The sequence below is a fragment of the Apis florea genome, unplaced genomic scaffold (assembly GCF_048593485.1).
Source record: "Apis florea isolate Af1SG1 unplaced genomic scaffold, ASM4859348v1 contig_2272_pilon, whole genome shotgun sequence".
Classification (NCBI taxonomy): Eukaryota; Metazoa; Arthropoda; class Insecta; order Hymenoptera; family Apidae; genus Apis; species Apis florea.
Window position 1 is genome coordinate 7,490,831 of NW_028256549.1, and position 22,019 is coordinate 7,512,849.

The 22,019-nt window shown below is 34.3% G+C and overlaps 1 protein-coding gene across 15 annotated transcripts in view; it reads right to left on the reverse strand.

The window, feature by feature from the left end:
- The window catches only part of rdx (BTB/POZ and MATH domain-containing protein rdx), a 153,110-nt gene that overhangs the window by 61,864 nt on the left and 69,227 nt on the right, over positions 1-22,019 (reverse strand). For all 15 annotated transcript variants that reach the window (XM_086902795.1, XM_086902804.1, XM_086902801.1 and 12 more), the window contains one exon: positions 6,779-6,837. The gene's annotated coding sequence lies outside the window, so the exon portion shown is untranslated. The remainder of the gene's footprint in view (positions 1-6,778; positions 6,838-22,019) is intronic.

Here is a 22,019-nt window from a genome sequence, read left to right on the forward strand (position 1 = left end):
CTAATTTCATACGAAAGATAAATATAAACGTACATATTGTATAATACTATCACTATTGTTATACTACAAAATACACGTTTATGCAAGTTACAAACATAAAATATATATATATATCGAAAGTTTGGTATATCCACTGATTCCCGAAATGCAAAGATCCAGGTTATAAAGAGAACGGTGTCAAGAGGAGGATTAATCCACCAGAAAAAAGGTAGAACACGTTCCAATTGTGCGTGGATGAAGGCCTGTCTCCTCTCTCCGCCCTTCAATCATTGATGGGGACGTTAATTGCTCTTCTCGAAATTCCGTCTAAGCGGAGGAGGAAATTTCGGGCGGGGTTTAGGAGACACTTGCGACTCGGCGGAGGATCGATTTACTAGCCTTGGACGCGAATTTGGAAATCGGCCATTATGATTGGAGAGTCATTGCCGGCGACTTTGATTTGTCCTTAACCCCGTTCCACGAACGGCAGAAATTCTGCGGTAAATTGCGGGTGAAATAATAAATAAATCTATCCAAAGGGGGAGATGGAGGGGAATTTTTGCAATTTTTGCCTCTTAAAATGATGAGATTTTGTAGAGAGCAAGTTACGTTTCTTGATTTTCTCGAAACTTCTAGTCTCGAGAATATTGAATGTAGATATTTTATATACGGAGTTTGGTATATTTTTGAAATTTACTTTGTCGTGGATATATTTTTTTTTTTAGAGTTTATTTCATCTTTCGAATTTTTATCCTCTAATCAGAGACACTTTCAAACGATAGTTTTTTCCAAAAAATCCACGAAACGAACAACTCTTGTCTCTGTATAATAATTTCATTTGTTCATTATTAAAAAAGAAAAAGCTTAAAAATTTCTAAATTTTATCAACCACTTAAGTTTCCTCGAAAAGATAAATTACTTCAAATTTTCAAGACGGAAATTAATCGCTTCTTTTCCAATTTTTCTAAAAAATTGAATTAGATCCACGGATAACTGGGAGGGGGAGGTCGTTAACCCTTATTTATAATGTCTCGCGGTATCAAACACTAGCATCGAACGATCGAGGGAAATAAAAAATTCGATGCTCAAGAATGGCCAAACGACGGACACGCGAAGGTTTCTCAGGCAATTTTCGCTGAGGTTCCGTTTTGCGGCAACCTTCGTTCGAGCCTTGGGACACTTTCATGTCGAGTCTACGATCGATTCCATTGATTATCGACATCCGAGGTTAAGGTTGCCCTGTCGTTTTCGACGGGGTGGCACCGCGGGGGGAGGGGAGTTCCGCTTTTTCTTCTCGATGATTAATTTTTTTTTCTTTTCTTTCTCCAAATTCTTTCAATTTCGAGAGAAATGGAAAAGTTGAAAAATTTGAGAAAGAGTATCCTCTCATCTTATTTTATCGAGCGAAAATTGCAGATTTGCAGTGTGTTCATGAAATTTATGAAAAGTGAATTAATCACAATTCGTCGACAAGCGGGAAATTTGAAGAATTCGAAGAATATTTTCTCGCTTCATCGTGAAAATTCGTAGGTTAAGAAAGGTTATTAAGGAAAGTTTGAAGAAATTTGAAGAATCTTGCACATTTTCTAATTTTATTATCTTAAAATCTTGATTATTGGATGGGATCACATCGAACGAAAATGATAAGTTCAAGTTAAGCCCCTTAAGGATATTTGAAAAACTTGAAAAATTAGTTTCAGTTTTATAAATTTTTGAAATTGTGCAAATCTTGTAAGATTGTTCAATTATAAAAATTCTCGAAAAAAAAAAAAAAAAAAAAGAAAGAAAGAAGAAATTTAAAAAGAAAAGCGTCAATTTTAATCTCGTAACTCTCGATCGAAACTTTTTCGAATCTTTTTTTTTTTTTAACAAATTCTGCGTTGAATTAATCGCGCGATCTAGCTCGCGTATCATAAATTACTAACAGGCCAGAAAGCACGGAAAACTTTGTGACCCGTGTCTAAAAAGGCGTTAACTCGCAGAATTCAAAAAACAAGGACAACCTTATTTTTCCACGAGAACAAATGAAATCGAATAGCTTTCCACGATTATTCGAGCCACTGATTCATCATCGTGGGTGGAAATGGAAGGAAAAGGCATTCCGACCATTAGGAATATTAATTTTTCGCGGTTGAACGTAATGGTAAACAAAGAATAAAAAAAAAAAAAAAAAAAAGAAAGAAAATACGAAAGTGGAACGTATGAAAATTAAACGATGCATGGATATATGTGCGCACATATGTATAAATAATCTCTTGCTTTATAATTACTTAAGGATTATCTCGTATTAAATTTTATCGCCGACAACAGTACAATTTTAATCCCTTGTTGGACCTTGTTCGAATCTGTGGGATTATTCGGTATAGCCACCCACCACTACCTCAGTTAACTCATTTCACTTTATTTATGGCTCAAAAGTCATATATACTTGTTTGTTTATACTTTCATACCAACCATTTTTGCCTGTTACTCTTCTTGCCATTCTTTACTTATCCTGATGATAGTAATAATAAAAAGATTTATCAAAATTTGAAAATATATTTCAACAGTTTAAATAATTTTTCATTATTAGTTTTCTTCTTAGTTTTCTATCAATCATTCAACGATAACATTTAAATTTTTCTTCGCGCGTATTTATATTTAATCGAACGACAGTAAATTTTTTCAACACTCGCTTCTTTTCAAAAATATAATAATTCGTAACTAAAAATATAACGATTTCAAGAAATACATTGGTCCACCTAACCTAAAAAAATTTCACCTGTATCTCTACTCTAGTATCGAATACCATCGAGAATAACATACAATAAATTAACAAACGTATTTTCAAGAAAGAGAATTGAATCTCTATTCAAAATTTGTATAATAACGAAGAAAACTCATGTACATGCCTCTCGGAGAAATTGCTGTATGCATAGTCTTGTACTCTCCGCGGACCACAAAGGATCGAACAGGAAACCACGGAGGTCGTGCGGGGTTACACGTCCCGTGGGCTTGGCGTTAGAGTGGAGCGGTGAGAGGTGGTGTGCACGCAACAAGGATGTCCTCGAGCGCTCGTTTTACGCGTCCTAGACGACCTCAAACGTCGAAAATAACCATTTCGACGGTCGCGTTTACCTACGCCTTCCCTCGCCCATTGTCCGCTTTCCCGCTCGGTTCAACCGCGTTCTTGCGCAATCCCGGAAGTGGCGCTGCCTTTCGTTTCTCTGAGATAATTCTCGAACGCCATAGACATATCTCCGATGGAAATTCGATGACAATTTTTTGGGGGGAAATGAAATTTTTAGAAATAATTAATAATTATTCGTTACTTTTATAGTAATGGTGATAATTTTGCTAATTAATTGTGCAAGAGAGGATAACGAAATTGTAAACTATACAAGTCAATAAATGTTTCAATAATATTATAGTAAAATTCTCGCTTGCACCTTTGAATATTTTAAGAATTGATCAATATATTTTAAGGTAATTCGAAACGTTTGTATGGAACAATGTAAACCGGTGTCTGAAAGAGCCTTGTTCAATTTATAGATAGATTAAACCGGAAGTGTACGGGATGGATTTAGCTGGAGTAGAGAAGTGCTGCAAGTGACAAGTTCGCTAACTAAATCGTTTCGCTAGAACGTAACTGGATATGAAAATAGCTCGATTTCGTGCATTATTAAATTCAACCGGGATAACAATTATCGTCGAATAAATGATGAAATCTAGTTTATCCGTTTTAATTTTATTTCATCAACTTTTGGTGAAACATTTCTTTGATTTATGATGTGTATTATTAAAGTAAAGTATTAAGAATTTATATAATTTCTTGTAGAAAATTACAAAATTTTACAGATTGCAAGCAGATGAATTTGACAATGAAACAAATGAAACTTTGCAAATAAATATTACAAATTCCAACAGATTTTTATTCCGTCAAAAAATTCTTGATAAAAGTTAAACAAAAAGTTATCACTAAATCGATCAAAGTGTAATTTTCCAACGATGGAAATTATCGATAGTCGTTCAAAACTTTGCCATCCCGTATTAGGCCAGTTTCGACACCGTGCTAGGTTTCACGATAAAACGATCCAAGATAGAGGAACTTTCTAAGAACTTTCCATTCGCGTTGAAACAGATCACGATCCTGTTAAATCTTTGAAGAAATCCTAAGAAATCAATTGCACGAAGAAGCGAGAAGAAGAGAAAAAAAAAAAAAAAAAAACAAGACGAATAGATAAATAAAAAGAAGAAATTACAGTTATTATTATAATTTCTTCCCCCTCCCCCTCCCCCGCTTTATAACTGTTTGTGACATCGGTGAAGGAGAAAAAAAAAAAAAAAAAAAAGAAGCGATGCGAACGACAAGCGATACAGTTGAACAATGAAAAACAGAAACGAGTTGCAGGCGACGCTCATCGTGTAAAATAAAGGCGTAAGGATCATCGATATTAACAACGATATCTTTATGTAACCGAGGACAAGTGATGTCATTTTCGCATATTCACAATGGTATACACGATGATGGCACGGATGCATGCGAGTGATGCTTCTTCGTCCTCGATTCTGAAATTTCTGGTGATAATTGATAGATCTTAAGCAGAGCATAAGTCTTTTCAATATAAGTAATCTTTTCGTAATAATTGTTCAGGAAATATTTTATATTATATGATATATTTTTATTATCGAAGTCGAATAGCAGAAATGAAATGATCAAAATTTTAATTAAGTATCGTTTATAATAGAAATATAAATAATTGATATTTGTGTATCGAATTCTTTATAAATTAATTTTAAAAAAGAAACGCACAAATAAACAAGCATATAAGTATGATAGATGTGTATAATTAATAGTCACGTGGCGCTAGTGTCGCGACTATAGGTCATCCTGTCTCCACTAGCGCCACGTGATTATTAATGAAAATCTTAACCTTTGTAGCTTTATTTAAAATAGCATTAATCAAAGTATAATTTTATCATTATATTCGATATAACGTTGTTGATTAAAAAGGCAAAGTTAAAAATGGATTAAACCATTTAATTCATTTTTAACTGTTTGGCTTACTTTTCATATTCATCATTTGCACATTTTTTCACAATACTATAAAAATACAGTTACTTCAAAACTCGTATTTTTATTCTCACAATAAATTAATAAAAATAAAACAAAAAAAGGATAAAAGTTTAATTCATCTTTCATAAATGCATAAACATTCTCCAAGTCTATATAATTGCGCATTACTCGAATTCATTGACTACGATATATCTATCGGATCAGATAGATCATGTTTTTGCAGAGAATTTTTTACATTTCAAACAGTGTGTAATATTTACACCTACCTATTCGCCATCTCGACACCAATTTTAATTCGTACCTGTGATATTTAGACGCTCGTCGTTACAAGCAATTCCAGCATAAAAATGAAATTACTTATGGGATGATGATCCAGTATGATCAAGTTTCATTGGCGATTAAATATAAACACACGAGTAAGTGGCAGCCCTGTTAAAGAAGATGAAGACCCCGAATCGGCACCGAGGAATGTATAAGATTCCTATGCAGTTAACTATCGCGAAGGCCGAACAAGAGGCTGTTAAAGATCAAATCGAGTAAACAGGAAAACAGGTTTCGCGGATCACTTTGGCTCGGTCACGTTTACTAATTATCGACTTATTACAAACGGCGCAAGGAACGATTTATGTGTACACGAATCGATTCCAAAGCAAACTGGCCATGACGAAGCGCTCGAGTCGGATGCGAGAGGCAATTCAAATTTTATGCGAATTTTGTTACGCCAAAATTTTGCAGAATTATATCTCTGCTTTTAATTAATGGATAAAATTAATAATAAAGGAAAAAAGGAAAAATTTCGATCTGAATTTTTTTTTAATTTCTAGTTTTAACGCGAAACGATGCCAAATTTTCTATATATATGTTTTTAATATATATTTTCAGAATATATTTTTATAAATTTTTGACTTTTATGGAATGTGTTCATGATTCTCAACTCTATTCTTTGATTATTGTTTAATTTCATATTTGAACATCTACATATAATAAAGCGAAGATATTAATAGACAATTTTGTTTTGAACGGTAAAATTGAATCTTTTATTTTATATTTTAGATGATTTTAGATATTGCATCTCTGAATATATAACAAATTTTTTTTTATAAAATTAAAGTATTTTTAACCTTGTAATTTACTTTTACTTTTAATTTTCTCTTGTTGCTAAACTTTTTTTAAAATGACAAGTTTTAAAGTTTCACAACGTTGTTCGTTTCTCCGTAATTTATAACAAGTATATAAATCTTAACAACTTGATAAATTCTAATTAATAAATCATTGAACGTTTCCCTCTGACAATATCAGAGAGATCTGACTCGAACGAATTAGAGAGTTAAGAATGGAAGCCTTAATTCACCGGAAACAGTGACAAAATAAGCGTTAAATTACTTTGATACGATAATATACCGTACTTTGTACGCAACCAACTAGTTAAATTTACTTATTTTTTTAATATCAATGTATCGAATTCGATTTGCATATTTTAACATAAGGATATAGTTTTTCGATATTTAACGATACAATTAACGTCACGTTATTCTTTGATAGATTTTTATACCTTTGTCAAATATATTATTATTTTTATTCTAATTTGTTAATTATGCGTATTCAACGTTATTATAAGGTATTCAATCGTAAAAAAAAATTGAATAAAAATGAACGTTATAACGAGCAACAAAGAACGATATAAAAAGGAAATGAATGATAAATAAAGAAAACGTATTGGCGAAGAAGATGTGTGTTACTTACTCGTCGACATAGCTCGTTTTGTTCAGGTGAGGCCTGAGCACAGCTCAAATAAAGGACATCTGAAACCAAAAAACGAAAAGGAAGATTGGTACAAGGCGAACATAAAGAAACAGAAAATGGCCGAAAATACTATCTTCGATTATTTCACGATTTCTTTTTTTTTTTTTTTTTTTTTTTTTTTCATTTTATTTATTCATCGTCGAAAGTAATAAATGAAACGACGATAAAATATTACTGAATAGAACGAAACGAGGCGTTAATTTTTTTTTTTTTTTTTACTAAACTTTTAGTCTTTTCTTTGGAGCTATGACTATGAAATATCAAAGATATTGAAATTAAATACAAGATTTTTACATACTTACTCCTATATCATCGATTTATTTCTTATTATTTGAAAAGAAGCTTGCCAGAAAGATTTTCTACCTAAGATTTCTAATTTTTAATTTCAACAATTTTACTTAATGTAATTTACCATAATTTCATCTTCCATTTTTATATTTATCCAATTAAAATTTCGCAAATCGAAGAAGAATTATTATTATTCGTTACAAATATTCTTTTCTACAGTGTTTCGTTTCGTTTTACGTGAAAAAAACCATTGGAACAAGCGTGAACGAATGTTCTGTCGAGCAGATCGTTTCGCATCTGACCAAGATTGGAGAGAAGACCAGTTTTCAGCTAGCTCCAGCTTAGCTGCTTTCGATTGTCAACCGATGGCCGCGTTGGCGAGGTGAAAATCGGCGCTAGAAGCTGAAGGCAGAAACTTTCAAATCGCCATTCCACACCCGGCCACTTTTCACTGCTTGCTTTTCACTCGCTCGCCTCCATGATTCACTTTCCTCCGGTGGGCGGTTCACGACGAAAAAGTGGCAAGAAACGCGTGGAAAGGGGCGAAACGGATCATGAAACGGTTCGTGGCCTGCAATCTCCAACGTTTTCCCATTTCATGTATCATGTGTACAGGGTGGCCCATTCCTAACTTTCTCTCTATAATGTGCTTGTTTTGTTTTTTCTTTTTTTTTTTTTTTTTTTGTTTCAATGCAACATTGAACGGTTTCAGAGAAAAGCAATACCCTGGTTTTACATTACATTCACGCAAATTAACCGTTGCAATTGGTTATTTTAAGAAATCGTTAGTTCAGAATATATTGAAGTGTGAAAGTAAGGAGAGTTATATGATGAAGTTTCGTACAATTATTGTATAGAAAAAAATAAAATTAATTTTTATATAAACTCTTTACGTATCTACCTTTGATTAAATTTGTTTGTAAATCATGAAAATAGGAAAATGTTATAAATTTTTAACTCCCTAAAATTATTCATGAAACTCATCATAGACGTGTACGTGTAATATTCCATATTCGTTCTTTTTTTTTTTTTTTTGATAATCGTTATCGATCCTCGTGAGAGGACAAAGGGTGAAGGAAAAGGAGGTGGGCAACGAGCACGGTAGCCACGCAGGGGCTTTTGAAACAGAAACGAAAAAAGAAAAGGGAAAAAAGAGAGGGAAAGAGAGAATACTTGAATACTGCGTGCGGTACCGGATGAGGAGAAGGCCTACGAGGGGGAGGGGCAATCGGGGGACGATTTGGACAGCGACGGCCCTGAGCCACTTGCCACAGTAGGTCAGCTCTCTTCACCTCACTTCGCCTCGTTTTTTTTTCGAGCCTTCGTTGCACACACAAGTCGAGGAGGATCCTATCGTCTTTCGACCGACGACACCTTTCGTTTCCTGCACGCCTCTCTCAACCCCCTCCCTCCCACCCTCTCCCGACCCTATTCGTTAAAACGCCAAATGGGCCTTACTTGTACAATGGTTTGTTCGAGTTTTGTTTGAAATTTCAGGCTGTACTTCATTTAATTCTTATTCTCTTAAGGTATTTCGGTATAAATGATTCTTCTGAATGAGGCCCGTTTCTCCACTTTCTACTATTTATGAAATTTTTAGGTAGATTTGGTAGATTAAATTGAATTTCTAACGAATGTAAATTAATTTCGATATATCGGGGCCTTATCTGGATGTTTTGCAAAATAGTGGGCCCAACATGATGTATAAAGTAGAACGTGTGTATAACTTTTGACGAATGATTATAAACTTTTTATTTTATTTCTCTTTGTTCGTTAAATTGGGCCCACCTGAATTTTCCCTCGACACTATAAATAATAAGTGACCGATTAATTAAATTTCTATCGATTGAGACTTTTTGCATGAAAATAAATTCGTTTTATTATTTATAGAACAAATCACGAGTTGGGGCCTTATGGATACACGTATCGAGTATTCGTAAATATAATATAGAACTTCGTTATTGGAACGGAAGTTTAAGTGAAATTTCGTTACGGTCTCTCTTTGTTGGCCAAGACACGTATAAATTGGGCCCAACAGTGCTACTTTATTTGCCTGAATTTCATTTATCGAAAATTTTAATTAACCAGCATTGAATCCATTTATCTTTGCACGAATTTATGTTACTACAGATAGAGGGCCTTATATAGATGCTTTTCACGAATTGGGCCCGATTGTACAATGTAGAACTTAATTATTGAAATGAAATTTTGATTAAAATCTTGACTATCTTACAATTCCAATTTCCAATAAAAACTCTGAACTTGAATTCATACTAAGGGCCCAATATTCAATCGATTCTTTCATCCCGTTTAAAAGAAAATAATTGAAATTTACAATTCAGAGGAAATATCCCTATAGCTAACTTCGTTCGAACCATTCTACGCGCGCATAGCGTTAAAAATAAAGTATATTTGTGGGAATTTAAAAGAAAAAAAGGAAAAAAAAAAAAAAAAAAAAAAGAAGAGAATCGTTTTAATACCGGTTAAAAGATATCAGTTTTCGATATCGAAAAATTCTTCCGGATATTAAATAAGCCCGTAACTATTGGTATTCCGTTAAAAATTCTCTCGACAAATTTCATTGAAAATTATCAAGAGGCGTTCGTCGAAATTTATCAATACAGGTTTTCGTCGAAATGCAAGGTTGTTTGCCTTGTATGCGACCACGCGTGACTATCGTTCCACGTGTTCGCATAATGTACATACTCTACGTAGAAACGCGTCTTAATCGAGCCAGCTCTCCATAGAAACTGTCCAGCACGTGTACAGGCCACTGAATACGGATAAACGCACGTTGTTGGACATAGTATGCAAGTAAGTACTTACTTTGTCGACTTGGTGCGCCGCACGTGGGACGCCTGCCTTCGTGGATAACATCCGTTTGCTATGAATACAGAAAACATCGCTTCCTGCAATCGCCATTTTCGTATTTCGTAATGTAACGAATACCATTTTGCGTTTGAACCATTGAATGATCGTTTTATTATTATACGACAGTAATAATTATATTTATCGTATATAGAAAAAAATTTTCTGCGTGCAACAGCGTTTTTTTTTTTCTTTTTCTACGGAAGAGTAAATAAAATGCAAGTACAATAACGTTTCTGAACACGTTGAGAAATTAGTAAGTGCTACGTTCCTATTAAAGGGTAATCGAAATTCTGCTTGTATAACACATGTTCGATCGGAGCAAGCTGACTGCTCGATTATACCGGATAATTCGATTACTTTGAACGAGCTCGAACACACTCGATCTACTCGAGAGCTACATTCTATCAAGTTGAAGCTAACAATTACATTGGGAGAAGAGGAAAGAGAACAATATTTTTCTAACCAAGATTGGAGAATTTTTGAAAATGTATAGATTTATATTAATAATTATATTATTTCTAATTATATATGTGTATATATATATAGATTTTTCTACAACTGATTGACGATTGAAAAATTATTCTACGTGAAAAAATAAATCGTGTGAAAAAATGGGACGTATATTTTTTTATTTGAAACTTTGTCTTCGAATTGGAAAAATTTTCAATTAAAATTCGTTATTTACGAACGAACTATCGACAAATGGCATGTAAGAATAAACGAATAAATTTTGTCGGAAACTTTTTAAGAAGTATTGTTCTTAATTTTTAAATGAAAAAAATTTCAGTAAGTTAAATTCGAAAAATTTTTCAAGTACAAACGAAATTGGTTACTTCTCGATTAGATAAGAACGAAATATAAATAGAAGGTTATTTTACATATAAAGATAAGAAAAAATGTAGAATAAATTTTTTCTTCGTTTCAAAATTCGTTTTCAAACTGATGGATTTTTGGAAAATTCATAAATCACAATCGATTCTTTGCACGTTATATATATATATATTTAACTTCGATTTTCTTAAAAATAAGAACATTTTTTTTTTATTTCACTTCTTTTTACACGCAAAATAATGAAAATATTTTATTCCATATTTTCAATTTCAAATATCTTTCCTCTTATACATTCTTTTCCAGGAAACACTATAACCATATGATTACAAAATTTTGATGATAAAATAAAATATCTAATAACCCTGAGTGAATACGTAGTGCAAAATACTCGGTCAAGATTGGAGGGATTCACTCTTGACGATTGACGTCATTTTGACGTCACGTCAAGATCGGTTGAAGGTTAACCTCCAAAGATCTTGAAACATCCTCCAATAACGTTTTTCAAAACAAAAAGACAGAAAAATAATCACTCATTCCTTTTCCAAGCTTTGAATTTCCAGAGTTTCATTAATTTGCTTAAACTACGTAGTTCGTATCGCCCGCCAAAAGATTCAATATGGCGTCGTATCGCTCTTTCTAACCTCTTCAAAATTCTTATAATAAAAAAAAAATCTCTAGAAATCTCTAGTAACATTTCATCTCCATCGCGCGAATTAAAATTAACTGTTTCTTTATTACCCCGTAATAATTAATCATGCGTGTAATACAATTTAACGATATTACGATATATCCTTCTAAAATCTCATGGAAACATTGTTGAATATCTCGATCAAATACCAATCTCTCTAAAAAAGAATCACACACACCGCTGAAAGCACACACGTTGATCGATATCAGACTCGTTTGTTATACATATATATATATATATATATATATGTTAACATCGGTCGTAAATCGATCGAAACCGTAGGTGTTGCCGAACACACGAGAAAACCAGCCGCCAGGCTATTGGAGCAGAACCGCAACGAGATTCCTGCCTCTATCCGCGTATTAAAAGCGTCGCCCGTTCTCGCACGGACGAAAACTGCGGCTCGTGATCGTTTCCAGGTTGTGGAACCGGTACGTTCTACTCCTGAAATTCTTCCATGATCGATCGGCCCTTTAAATCGCATATTCTTACTTGCGAATCCACTCGAGTGGTCCTCTTATCGTGAAATCGATGATTTAGCTTTCGGTTTTAAGATGAATCGTATCGAATCATATATTGCATACTTTTTTTCACTTTGTATCCGGTTTGTAAAGGTTCGTCGAAATTATTTTTTTTTTTTTTATTTCTGTATGTCTCGAATATGCATTGAGTCTTTAAACCTGTTCCGAGAAAAGTGGGTATATGTTTTTAAAATTTTTTTAAAACATCGAAACGAATATTTTTCTTTAAAGCGCAGAATGCGAGAGATTAGTCTGATAGTTTTACTTTCTATTACAACGTCTTTTTTTTTTTTTTTTTTTTTTACGCTTCTATTTCTCGAAATTGCGATGCCAAATTTTTCAAAAGTCCAAAATTTCGTGTCCACTTTTTCTGAGATAACTCTTTCTCACGAATCAATCTCATATATTAAATATTGTTTCTAAAAATAAAACGCAGTGATAATTCGTGTAGAAAGTGAAACCCAAATCTTTATTATATAAGAATCGATCAAATTCAATTCTCGAAAAAGATCCAAAACATATCGAATCGTTTCGAGATATAATCGTCCTCGACATCTCGACGGTTGTCCCTTTCCCAGACTTATCGTTAACCTCGATCCTCCCGATGTTAATACCCACTCCCACTTGTCTAACTGTACTACTAGGTCGGCCAGGTGGCATTTAGACACTCGATCGATTAGAAAGATATCAATCCGAGAACAATTGCCTCCTTGTGTCTCGATTTTCCGCCAGGGAAAACTTTTTTACAGCCGAGAGATGCGATTATTAAGAGGTTAGGTTAGGTTAGGAAACTTTCCTCGATTTGTCGAGCAAAGAAATTCGTCGTTTCTTTTTTTTTTTTTTTTGTTGAACTGCAGTAACAGTTAATAGGCTATTATTTTCAAGATTAAGTTTTTTATTCAATCATTGTTTAATCATTTAAAGTGTGAATAACAGAACGGAAATTCTACGCGAGGAGTTTAACAATTTTTCAACTACACCTATTCCAGTTGTTCTGTTTCCCGATTAGATACGAACGAATTATCGATAGATGTTTATTCTACGTATATAAGTGAAAGAAGTATGAAATTCTTTTCGTTTAAAAATTAAAAGCAAGGTTTCTCGAGTAATAAAAATTGCTTGCGCGCCGCGTAATTCATTCGTATCTAATCGGGAAATAACCAATTTTATGTTGTACTTTTTTTAAACTTAACTGCTTCGTCGTACAATCAGAAATACGTAAACTAATTCCTTTTAGGGAATTTACCTTCTCCATCCTCGTTAATAAATAATTTCTATACTCAATCGTTTATTGAGTAATTTTACAATCCACAACATCCTCGCAACACAACAAGCACGCCTATATACGGCCAACTCGTCGATCGATCAAGAAATCCTCGTGGATTGCACCGATCTTATCTTATGTTTACGCCAAAATTGGCTCTCTCCCGTTGAGGGGGCAAAACTGGTTCCCCGTAATAAATCCCCTCCTTCGATCACAGGTTCGATAAGAATCAATAACTCGGCGATAATCCGAGGCGGCGAAATGAAAAATTCGAGACGATGATCGCGTCACACCGCGGTCCCGTTCGTTCGTGGAACGGATAGGTGTACACCCAGTGCACTTTCTTCGTTAGATTGAGGCCAATCTTCGCTCGTTAGATCGAGGCCAATCTTTTAACTGCCCGACCGAGTGGGCTCGTCGATAGTTAACCCTTTGATTTAACCGCTTATTGGCCACGGATGAAAAATATATTATGGCTCGGAGCGAATACGTAAGGTAGAGGTAAATAAATACAGCGTGTAATAGAGCAGTGTAAGCAATTGTGGTTTGCAATTAAAACACATTTTAACTTTTGGTAGGAGAGGAGTAATAGAAGGGATAGAACTGTGGCACAATGTAAAATAGTGCAACGTAACGCGATACAACGACGTGGACGGGTATAATTGTAACATAGAGCGATGTAATAGAGTGTAACATGGCGTAGTGTAAGGTAACGTGCATTGCATTATGATATAATATATGGTTGAATATGGGACAGTGGATTAATACAATGTTGCTCAATATATAGTGTAAGAAAGATGCGAGAAGAAAATGTTTGTAGCAATAAGAGGATGTAACACGAAAATGCAACATCGTTCAAGCTAATTTAGCGTTATGCAACATTGTGGCATTGGACGACGAAGGTAACGCAACTTCAGTGCGGTGGAATTAAATTAGATCAACGTGACATATACGAAACGATACAGCGCAACGTGGCGAAACATGCGTGTGCCTCGATAGAAGTAACGAGATTAGATTAGATTTTCTCGACGGACAGACAATTCAATTTCTGAGTTGTAGTAAAATTTTCGATTAATTTTTAAGAGAGGATGAACTTTTCGCGTCCTCGAGTTTCACCCTCAATGGCGATCAGGTTCCGTTCTTGTATTACACGAGGTAAAAAAAAAAGAAGAAATTTCGAATTGCTTTCGAAATATAATCCGAAAAATTCGACAGAATTTCAAATCTAAAATCGAATTTTTTTTTCTATTCCTTTCCAAATTTCGCGATAAATAATTATTCCGGCCTAAAAAAAGTGTAAGAACTGAATGTCGCTGAAAAAGAAACAATGTTACCAACCTGTCACGCTGATTGAACCATAACAAATTTCACGAAGAAAGCCGACGCTCTCGCTTTCTCGTGTTTTTGCCCGTGTAACAGGAGAATCGAATCGGCCGATACAGTTTCGAGAAGCCTGGGATCGTTTCATCCCCGGTCCCACATTTGGGATCCGCCTCTGTGGGTGGTAGATGGGATAAGAACGAGGGAAGAACCCCTCGTTCTTCTCCGCTTTTCATCGTCTAACAATCGCTGTACACTGGGTGTTCGTACAACACTCTTGGTTCCTTTTTTTTTTTTTTCCTGAACAATTATTGTTATTAATTAATAAGATAATTTATGATGATGATAATAATAATAATAATAATAGGAGGAATTAAATAATTATTTCAATATTCAATATTCCTTGAGATTGAATTCTAAATTCTGAATAAATTCGTGCATAGATTTTTGTTTAAAATATTCGCGTGAGAAAAGATTGTAAACTAGGAATCGTATCGAGCAATCAATTCTCGTCGATTGTTTTTCGACACCCTGTATGCTGTGGAGAGGAGGGCCGAGGAAGAGGGTGGCAGATGTGCATCGTAACCAACCAAGATTTCACTGTTGCCAACCTATCGATATCTCGTTTTCCAGAGAAAAGTGGAGCGGCCAGAGTGAAACCAACTTTCCACGCCATTCTCGAGTCAAAGGTTTTCCTCGGTTCGGGCGGGAACTTTCGAACGGAGCTAAATTTGGTTGGCCCGACGACGATAAATCATCGGTGCAATTTGTTGGTAATACTTTTATGGTAATTTAACGTGTTATATTAACACATTAACGACCGTTGACGTATCGTGTTTTTTTTTTTTTTTTAATAATAAGTAAGGCCGGACAGACCACAGGATCAAGGATGAAACTTTCTTTTAATTTTTAATTAATAACAACGAGCGAGATACAATGTAGTACAGCGTTTTTAAAGGAAATTTCGAATTTTCGGCCTCCTCTTAATTAAGGAACGTTGTTGTCACTCGTCGGCTCACGATCTTGATAAAATTACGGGCCTCGAACGTATTAAATAATAAGTAATTTGCTATAATACGAGATGTGACTTGTGATTTAACATTTTTTTAACGAGGTTTGAGAAAAAAAAGGAAGATGGATGTCGGTCTAGTATCTAATTACGAGTGACTATTAAAAATTTTTCTTTGGATATACGGATGGATAAACGTTTTCAACAATTACGATTTCTTAATTGAAAAATAACGCGATTGGCCTGATTATATATATTTCGCATTGTAAATTTTCCAAATCGCCTCAATGAAGTCTTACGATTCTTCTTCGATTGATTAATTTTTCTGCCGCGTCACGACTCAAGTTTGATTCATTTCTACGGCTTGACTATATCAATTACACTTAGAAAGCCGATTCAACGGGCATAAAGCACGGACTAACTGTTTAAAACAGAAGAGAAACTTTATTTAAAGTGTTTAAATTATAGTCGTACATCCAGTGACAGAACAACAGATGTAATACTTTCACTATCGAACAATTTCGAATAGACTACAAGAATCCTGGCTCATTCAATCGAAAATGGTTTATATAACCATTCTATCATTCATACATGTTGCATACAATCCATTGAAACCATTATCTATAAAATAAAATTGCGATACTTTTAATTTAATCCACAATTGTTGTAAATTTGCAAACCTAATGTATTTATTTAATCAACAAGAAAAATTACGTTTTTAAATCGATTAGATTAGAAAAAAAAATGCACAAACCAGTATTCAGATGTGCAAAATTGCGCGTCTCGAAGCAGAGGAAAATCGATACCGAAATCGAATAAAAAGAAAAAAAATGAAAAAAATACCCTTCCTCCGATCAACCAACACACCGATTTTGACTTTCTTCCTCTCTCTCACGCGGTGAGAATGAATGGAATTGGGGTGGTTCCAGCCCCCTTGGAGGGCCTTGGAGGGTAGAAGCGAGGGCGAGGGTGTGCAGCCAAAAGAATCGAGACGTATCTTGGAGGGGCCGTTGGAGCAGGCAGGCAGGGAGGGTTAGCGGCCTCTCTGGTCAATGGGGCCCCTCCCTTTTTACTATACACACCACCCTTCGACGATTCTTATTTCGTCCTCATTGTCCCCTCCCCCCGACCAGCATATGGCAGCCCTTTATTCCACCATCTCTCTCTCTCTCTCCTTCTCTGGCAGGACAAACAAGTCCAAGCATTTTATCGACCTTGTCGAGAATATCTATTACGAAGAAGAGAAGACGCGAGGCTAGAAACGTTTTGCATGTTGGATATTGCGAGGAATTTGGATATGCATAATCACATTTTAATACAACATCATCTAATTCTCAACGAAATTCGCTTATTATCACCAGTAATTGGTGAGAGGCGGTGCAACTGGGCCTGTATTTACCCTGTGAAGACGAAAGAGGAGGAGAAAAAAAAAAAAAAAAAAAAAAGGAAAAATGAAATAGAAATAGTTCTCGAAGGAAAGTTCGAGATCACGCGTGCAATAATATATACGTGTATATCGAAGGAATCTGTGCTAAAAAGTTGCAGACACGACGTCGTTCTCTCGCTTGCCGAGTGGGTAGCGAGCGGAGCGGCCAGGCTTTCCAACGATATTTCTGGTGGTAACTATGCCAGGGACTGCCGGGTAAGTAGTCACTATAATACGGCTGTGAATCGAGTAAAAGTACATGAGTAACCTCGCGAGCGGGTTCACCATGTCGCTTTCACTCCCCGTGCCGCAATATTATCCGCACGCTCGAGGACCAGCCTCCTCGCGCGAGCAATCCTAGATGATGCTTGGTGCGTCTGGTGATTCGATGACAATTCAACGGGCATAAATCACTAGGTCAAATGGAGAACCCGGTGATATTTGCGGGCCACGAACAGTTTATGGCGTTGAAAGTGACGGGTTGTCTCCGATTTCTCGAGGTTCGAACATGTTTTGAACTAAAGGTCGTCGATGGAGAATCGGGGAAAGGTGGATTTTGTCTCTCATCTTTTTTTTTTTTCGTTCGTCCAATCCTATGGGCCGGAGTGGACGTGGATTCGGATCGATTTATACCGATTTGGACCAATTTAAACCGATACGGACCAACTCGAACCGATTCAAACCGGTTTGAATCGGTTTAATTGGAAATTCGTTCGTAGTCGATAAATTTCTCTCTTTTGACATTCTTCTTTGTTATCCTATGGCATTATTCAAATATATTTGTTTACAAAACAATTAAACAATTCAGAAAGATAAGAAAAAAAAATGTTTAAAGTTAATTTACGTGTTAATTATAAAATTTGGCTTTATTACGAATTGGCAAAAGTTTTTTAGACAGTGTCTTTTGTAATAATATTCAAACATGGTTGTTTCGAACATGTCTACATTTTCTCTCAAAAGCAAAACTCAACATCAAAGAAACAAGCATTAAACCGCTCCACTACCTCCTCTGTTCTTCTCCATTTCTGAATATTTAGCTTCTAAACGTTTTCTCTCAAAGGAACACACATCGATAAAAACAACTAATAACGCGAGAATAGACTTCTTATTCAACCTCTTATCACTCGACCGCCAAGGCCGCCATCTCTTATCGGATCAATCTCTTTACGGATGAGGTCTTTTTTAAAAAAAGAATCTAATTGTGATGCAATTTCATGAATATTTTTTTTTTTTTTTGCTTTTTAACCGTGATCGTTAATAGTTAAAGATTTATAAAAATAACTAGATGTTAAAAAAGTTATTTTAAATTTTATACGTTTAAGCAAAAAATATCATTGAAACTATATTCCTCGTGGATAATGTTATTTCACATTTATTAAATAAAACATTTTGAATTTCATATTTTAAATTCTATCGTAGATAACGTTTGTTCAACATTTTGTAAACGTGTAAATGTTAAAATCATGTCGTTCGTAACAGAATTTCAAACATTTCTCGCTATTAAAATTTTTCAATTCTCTCTCTATTCCTTGTAATTTTTTTTTTTTTCTTTGCACATTTTGACAAATTAACAAATACAAGTTATTTCATGCCTCGAATATTCTTTTTTGCAAATTCATTTTCTCAATGATAACAAAAAAACACCTCGAACCAAGTAAAAAAGAAATATCCTATCCTCCTCTCATAATTCTCATTATTTCATCATTTATCCTCATCGCGAGAAAAATTCGTGCCTTCACTGCAGACTGTTAAGTAGCGAGAGGAAGATAACGAACAGGTGGCAAATTCGAAGAGGAAAAAAAGAGAGAAAGATAGAAGGTAAAAAAAAAAAAAAAAAGAAAGAAAGAAAATGGCGGAGGCAGAGAAATAGATGGTCGAGACAGTCCATTAAGCAGCGAGTGAAATCCTGGGCGAACAATCGAAAAAGATCCATGCTAATCGTCGAGTGTAAAATGTAGCCAGACTCGAGCGGATATGAGAGCGAGAAAGTCGCAAACTAGAGGTCGCCTTTGTCTTCGCCATTATCACGTTAAGTGGAGGAGGAGCTTCCTCGAGGGCCATCGCCGAGATTATTCCTAGAGACGGATTATTTAGAACTTTTTATAATACACGTATTACAGTTAAGCAAGTTTTTCAATGATACGTTTCGAATGAAATACTGTTTGAAAAAGAATATAGATTTTTGATAATCGTAATTTTGAATTATGTACAGAGAATAATATTTGAAGAACGAGGAGAGAAAGATAAATTCGTGATAATACAGGTATGTTAATATATTCATGGAATATATTCTTTGAAGCATCGATTCCGGAAAATATAAAAATTGATAAAATGCAAAAATGTTGATTGAGCTTCGTAAAATTTTATAAATTACGAGCAATTTAAGTTTGCATTGGACGGAGAGAAGGAAATCTAAAATCGAATGCTTTTACCAAAAACATTCTCATGAATATATCGAGAGATCTAATTTTTGCAATTTTTGTGAATGTGCAAAAGTTAAATATCCTCAGAATTGGAACTGCAAGAAATAAGTTCACGTTTCAATTTCAATACTTGAAAAAAAGAGTCTGAACAAAAATTCGTGTCTTTGATATTTCTTGAAATAATTCTGAAATCTTTTACCTCTAATCCCGATTATATTCTCCCGATACAAAGGTGAAATTTCCCACCAATTTAATTGTTCTAAATATAAGTTAACACTTTGCTTAAAAAACACAGTTAAAATTCCAATAAAGAAATTTTATAATAAATTTTCTCTCTCTGGACAGATAATTCTTTCATCGCGAGTCGGCCATTGTGAATAATCTATAACCCATGAAAGAGAAAATAGAAGGGAGAGGAAGAGAGAGATAGAAGAGGGCTAGGTTGTATCGAGTGAAAGTAGAACAGCAAAAGAGATCATTTTTCGTGAAATAACAGTCAGAAAAAAATCGAGCGAATTCACAAAAGTGTTTGAACATTGCCTTAACAGAGAAATTCATTTAACTCGAAAATTCAATTCAGCTTCAATGAAAGTTTCTACGTATATACATACGTAAACAATGAAACAATGAGAAACAATTTTCTTTTTTTTTTTTTTTTTTTCCAACGAAAATATCTATAAATGGAATTCAATTTTGCTCGAATTTTTTTTTACAAAAAAATAAAGAGCACGAAACATTTCGCATATGATATTCAAGCGTTGACTTCATCTCTTCACCTGCAATGATCGTTATTCGTTATTCGTATCGTAACAAGTTCAATAATTTAATTATCGACTCGATTGAAAATTTAAACAAATGAACTTTGAACTGCATTTTTCAGAAAATGCGAGTTAACTTGCTGGAGGCAAAGAGCAAACGAATTGTTCTTTAAAATTTTATTTATTTGAGAAAAAAAAAAAAAAGGCAGCATTGTACAAGTGTATGCGTGAAAAGCGAAGGAGAAAAAAAATCGAGGCCGTTGGAAAAACAAACCGATACTTTGTTAAAGGCCCGTGGAACGTTATGTCATCGGCTGCTTGAATTACATATTCGCACGAGCGAAGCTGAACGCTCGTTTTCGAAACGTTCACTCGTTAAATATTGTTGTTGAATCAACAGCAACGGTTAACAAAGAATTATTGTGCGCCCGGTAATGAGCTACAGGCGGTTGCAAAAGTACGGTTTTGCCGGTGCAAAACTTTTTGTATTTGTAATTTTTTCCGGCTCTATGCAAATGTCCAACGAAGAAAAGGTTATATTATTGCGAGCGATTTGTGGATGGAATATAAAAATGGAATAAGATCTCACGCGAGAATCTTTTACAATTATAGGGGTAGATGAAAGGTTAACATCTTCTGTATTTTACGTTTCTTTTTATACTTACAAATTTGAAACGTGTATATTTTACTCTTGGAAATTGTCATTGACGTTACGTTGTATTATCGTATAATTTTAATGCATTTATTAGCCAGTTTCTAAACTTGAACAAGTTATGTAAATAAAAAAGACAAAGACTGTAAATTGTATTCGCGTTACCCGAGGCTAGAGCGTTAATACAATTGGAATTATTCCCTCCACACCTGCCAGGTATAGAGGAACGTTGCCCAGATGCCTAATGCACTTAATATGATGCATCCAAGCATGCACGATTTGTTTTCCCTTTGAAGAATGAATAAAAGCAACGAGGATAGTGTCCATACTAGATTCTTGAATTTTAATTCTCAACGTATAATGACGTATGGTGAAAAATGATTGATTCATAAATTTCAGAACAGGAAGAAAGAAAAATTAAATATTAAATGGATGAACAAATGGAAAAGGAATAATCAAGATTAATATAGATAGAGAATGAGGAACAACAATAAATGAAGAATGCACAATAGTGAAAGTAGAGAAGAAATGAATAAAAAATATCGTGTAGAATGGATAAATGGATAGATAGACAGAGAAAAAGAAGATAATTTTAAATGTTCCCCAGGTGGAATTGTAATTCGAAATGGATTTTAATTTGGTTAATTTGGTAATCGTGTTACGTTTGATTTTCTACAAATTGTTGCCTCTGCTTTGAAAAATGTGCCACGGTTTCTCTTCGGAGAAAAGTGAAAGTTAGACTGGATTAAAGGCTGCGATTAAGCGGCATCGCCTATTCGTTTCCTTTTTTCGTGTGGATACGTGTGGAAATTAATAATGTAAGAATTCTTGAAATATTCAGATTAATACTGCATGTATTTATTTAATAAGAGGAATAAAAATATTAGGATTGTTTTACGAAGAAATATATAATTCAAGCATATATATGCGAATGCACGAAATGTTCTGAATATTCATGTTGAAAAGATTCAAAAGAATATTTAAAAAAAGGATAATAATATAATGCATTCCGAATATTTATTATAAATACAAAGAATATTCTGAATGCTTAAAATTTTGCGTGACGCATAGCAATGTATTATCAACATTCATTACACAAATATTGAAAACATTCCTAAAAATTATATTTA